Below are 5,448 nucleotides of genomic sequence, written 5' to 3' on the forward strand. Positions count from 1 at the left end.
CTTAAAACAAATTTTGCAGTGTCCCATAGATTTTCAGATAGTTGTGCTTCCCTTTTCATTTGTCTCAAAGATTCTCTATTTTTATTTTTTATACGACCCATAGGTTATGTACAGTAGCATGGTATTTACACTCCCTGTGTTTGTGTTTTTTGACATTTTTGTCTTGTAGTTGATTTCTAGTTTCAAACTGCTGTGGATAGAAAAATAAGTGCTTGATATGATTTCAATCTTCTTAAATTTACTAGGATTTGTTATATGGTAAAGCATGTGATGTATTCTGGAGGATGTTCCATGTGCACTTGAAAGGAATGTGAATTCTGTTATTTTGGATGAAATGTTATATACATACATAATGTTTTACATTTATATGTGTGTATATATAGATGTATACATCTATGTATGCATATATACATGGCTTCCCAGGTGGTGCTAGTAGTAAAGAATCTGCCTGCCAGTGCCGAAAATGCAAGAGACATAGATTTGATTCCTGTGTTGGGAAGATCCCCTGGAGTAGGAAACGGCAACACACTCTAGTATTCTTACCTGGAAAATTCCACGGACAGAGGAGCCTGTCAGGCTGCAGTCCATGGGGTTACAGAGAGTCAGACATGACTGAGTAACCCAACACAGAACACACACACACACACACACACACACACACATATATAATATGTATATAAAATTCCAATTTATCTTGTGTGTCATTTACAGCCAGTGTTCACTTATTGATTTTCTGTCTGGTTGATCCATCCATTAATGTAAATGGGGTGTTAAAGTATCCTACTATTTTCATATTTCTGTCAATTTCTCCCTTTATACTTTTAAATATTTGTTTTATGTATTAGGTGCTCCTGTATTAGCTTCATATATATTTATAGTTGGGTCTTTTCTACTTTATGTTATAAAGCCAGTTTAGTGATACTGAACTATGTTAGCTTTTGCTAGTCAAAAACTACTTACCTCTTTTTCAAGTCTAAATGAGAATCCTGCTGGGTAGACTACTCCTGCTGTAAGATTTCTTTTTACCTTTCATCATTTTAAATATATCATGCCACTGCCTACTTGTCTAAAATGTTTCTGCTCAAAAGTCAGCTGATAGCCTTATGGGAATCTCCTTGCATGTGAGTAGTTGCTTTTCCTCTGCTGCCTTTAAGATTCTCTTCTTATCAATAATTTTTGCCATTCCAACTGTAATGTGTCTTGGTGTGGACCTCTTTGAGCCAATCTCATTTAGAACTCTGTGATTCCTGGGCCTGGATGTCTGTTTCCTTTCTCAGGTATCAAAAGTTTCCAGGTATTGTTCCTCCAAATAATGTATTGGCCCTTTTCACTCTCTCTTCTCCTTGTACCTTGGTAAAGTGAATGTTAGTATATCTGATGTTATCCCAGAGGGCTTTTAAACTATCCTCGTTTTTTTTTGTTTGTTTGTTTGTTTGTTTTTGTTTTTTTTTTTCTGTTTAGTTTGAGTGATTTCCATTATTCTGTCTTCCAGTTCACTCATCTCTGTATCATGTAACCTACTGTGAATTTCTTATTTTTTTAAATTTCAGTTATTATATTCTCTAACTCTATTTGGTTTTTACTTTTTTATTTTCAGACTTTGTTGAAATTGTCACTGTGTTTATCCAGTTCTTTTCCCAAGTTCATTTAACATCTTTATGATCATTACTTTGAACTCTTTATCAGATAAATTGCTTATCTCCACTTCACTTACTTCTTTTTCAGAGGTTGTCTTCTCCTTTTACCTAGAACATATTCTTCTGTCACCTCATTTGGCCTGATTCTCTGTTTTATCTCTATGTGTTAGGTAGGTGAGTTTCCTGATCTTTGTGAAGAACCCTTATGTAGGAAATGCCGTGTAGTACCCAGCAGCATACACCTCTCTTGTGACCAGAGCCATGTGATCTAGGGTTCCCCAATGTGGGTTGTATATGCCCTGGTGTTGTGACTGAGCTAACTACTGAGGACATGCTGGTAGGCATCACTGGCCTCTGGATCATTTGGCTGAAAGGCTGTGCCCGATTCAGTGGCTGCAGGCCCTCTGGAGGGTGGACTAGACTCCCCATGTGATTGGCAATGTGACCCAGTGGAGCATGGGGCTGGTGTTGGTCTGCTGGTAGAAGGGGCTGGGTCCCCACATGGCTGTCTGCATGATCCCCCACCCCAAGATTCTTTAGTCTGAGCTCCATGCAGAGGAACTACAATTAGAAACTGAAGAAAATGTATTTGCATGGGGTTTAAAAGAATCATATATTGACAAGCATACTGGAGCATTGTCTTAACTGGCGGCCATAGACCTGATGTTAATATCATTTTTTTAAAAGCTACTTTAAAAAAACTCATGAGTAACCTGATGAAAGCAATTCTTTGTAAGGTCAATTCATTCAGGATATAACGTTGGAGTTGGAGAGAAAAAATAGAATTCTTATTTTCTATAGGCAAATTCTTTAAATATTTTGTTGTTTGAAAAAAATGGTAAGAATATTCTGGTGTTTGCAGTTTTATTTAGCTATTTGAAAATCACACTATTTCCTGATTCTTTAAAATACATTTCAGCTTGTATTAAACATTAGCATGCATCGCTTCTCGGCCTTTTGGCTAAGATCAAGTGTAAACATTAGCATGCTTATTGTTAACTATACTTGCATGTTTTCAACTGTTTCTAAACTGCAACAAGAGATTTTAATTTCTTCTAGTTTTCTTCAAATTTGCTTTCATTATCCACATGTGGATAAACATATATTCTGAAATCTTTCACGTTATTTATCACAATCCATACTGTTCACAATTCCCATAAGGTTCTTATCTCATTCCTATCTACAACATCTAAACCATTCAGCCAGTTATATTGATAACCAATAAATACCTGCCAACATTCCACAACACTCTTTTCCCTCCATTTTTCAGATCCATTGCTTCTTTGTTATATTCTTTCTAATCAGTATCAGTGATTCCTGATATTGCCCAAGTCTGAGCTTCCAAGCTTGAATCTATACTTTAAAAATGATGCAGACAGTTAGAAAAATAATCCCACTCTCTTTATCTCATGTATACAGAGTACTATTTTTGGCTTGAATTATCAGAGAATTTGTTCAATAATCCACCTTATTTTATACTAGTTATATTTCACCGGAGCTAGATATACCTAATGCAACAGAAACAGTACAAAATTTAGTCTTTCATGTGAAGCTTCAGTTGATATAATTTATTTTTGTTTGTTTTTTGTTATGCTTTAATCCCCATCATAACTATTGTTAGCTAAAATAATAATATTGCAAACATACAAGACTTCTGGTCAAAATCCTCCCTTACCATTACTTTTTTAAAAATCCTTTTTAAAGAGACTATCTAGAGCAGTGGGGGAAACATACTTGTTTAGATTCAAGGAAACCTGAGGTCAGGTTCTGTCTGACTAAGCTTTATATTATATATCTGATGACCTTTCAGAAATCATTTTCTATTCAACTTTAGTTTTCTCAACTATAGAAAAGAAAAGGGAAATGGTTTATTGATCTGGAAGGGTTTTAATGAGAAAAGTATAAATAATACGCCTAGAAAATCTCATGTGTTCTCTGGGACATGGCTGGCTCAAAATGAAGGCTTGCACCATCATTTTCATTACTATTATTTTGAAAGAGAATATAACCACCACTTTTCATCTTTTTCAAGAATATCTCCCTTTTTAGAGCTCTATGTTGTTATAAGTACTAAGAGAGAAACTTGCATACTTGACATTGATGGTTGAATATTTATAGTATCATTGCATTGAAATTACAATGTGTTTCCTTTAAAAAATGATGCTTGAGGTATATACAATACCTGTCAATCAATTCCAGTATCTTGCCAATTACATGGCAAGTATGGGATAATTTAGAGGATTTTTTAAAGTGGAACAACTAATCAATTGATATTAATGTGATGGAGACTTTTATTACAGAAATATTGATGTCATATTTCTGCTTTCAAAACATACTTGACCCATGATAGAGACCTTGGGAGAGAAACTGAGCAGCCCCATTTGATGTTTAAATACATCATCTGTTCCCATGCTCTCTGTGTCACCTGACACTTAGAGCAACATCAAAGAGCTGCAGTTTTCTAGCTAGCTCTAACAATCTGGTTAACTGGCTTCATCGGCAGTTCACTGTTCACACTGATTTAATTAACTAAATCCTAGGGCAGGAAGCTACACAACCATAGACTATGTTTCCCCTGATAAGGACAAAGGAGGGCAATGCACAGTCACTAATGTAATAGGCAATAATGAAAAGAAAGTTCTTTATATCATCTTTAATGAAATGGCTAACGTCTATTTATGCAAATAGCCACAAAGTGCTTTGACTAAGTGAAAACAAGTGTGAAATGTGGTACTGATCTTCACGTAGTTTACTGACCTATTTTGGATATAGGCAGTAAGCAGATAAAATAAATTAGAGAACGCTAAAAACACTAAATTTAGAACCAGATTGCATAGAAAATGACATCTTAAATGCTTTTACACTGGGTCTTAAGTGTATTGTCATTTTAGATGGGAGGGAGGTCCAAAAGGGAGGGGATATATGTATACCTGTGGCTGATTCATGTTGAGGTTTGACAGAAAACAACAAAATTCTGTAAAGCAATTATCCTTCAATTAAAAAAAATTGCACACAAAATAGCACTAGCCATTAAAAAAATCTCAAATATATGGAAATTTTAAAAGAATAGATCATCTTTAGATAAAGAATAGACATCTTTATCTTTTTCCCTCAAATTTAATAGGCATTTAAATTTTGTAAATGTAAATTTTAACACCTTTTTTAAAGTAATTTCAAGTCAATTAATCGCATATAAGCTATAAACCCTTAAGCAATTCAGTATATATCTTGGAAAGTTGAGACTTTTTCTAACTACAATACTATTATTAAATTAAACAATATTAATATGAACTTCTGAGTAAGCTATAGTAGCCAGGCTATATTTAAATTTTGTCAATTGTCTTCGAGTATTTTTCATAACTCAGTTTTTCAAACCAGGATACACACTAGAACCACACACTGCATTTGGTTTTTTCTGCTGCTTTCTCACTTTTTCTTTTTGCAACATTGGTTTGTTGGACAGACTAGTCGTTTGTCCTGTAGAAAGTAATGTGCTGAATTTTCCCTATGCTGTCCAACTTCTACCTCTCTATTGTGTATTTCCTGATAAAGGAAAGTTGCATATAGTGATTTACTAGATTCAAGTTAATCACTTTGGCAAAAACACTTAGGCCATGCTGAGGAGTTTAGGTGTCACCTGATATGATGCATTATGGTGTCTAGTTATCCCATAATTTGTGACAAATTGCCTTAAAGTAGTGGAAACTTGATCTCTTCACTGAAGTTGTTTGTTCTCTTGTCCTCAGCAAGAAATCTGTAGAGTCATAATCTGATACCATGCAAACACTGTTTCCCATCTGTCTTTCATTTA

The 5,448-nt window shown here is 34.6% G+C and overlaps 1 pseudogene; it reads left to right on the forward strand.

Annotated features, from left to right (window-relative positions):
* Positions 1-2,578: 2,578 nt before the first annotated feature.
* Positions 2,579-2,741, forward strand: LOC122454102 (annotated as a pseudogene).
* The last annotated feature ends 2,707 nt before the right edge of the window (positions 2,742-5,448 follow it).

The sequence above is a fragment of the Cervus canadensis genome, chromosome 15, assembly GCF_019320065.1.
Source record: "Cervus canadensis isolate Bull #8, Minnesota chromosome 15, ASM1932006v1, whole genome shotgun sequence".
NCBI lineage: Eukaryota > Metazoa > Chordata > Mammalia > Artiodactyla > Cervidae > Cervus > Cervus canadensis.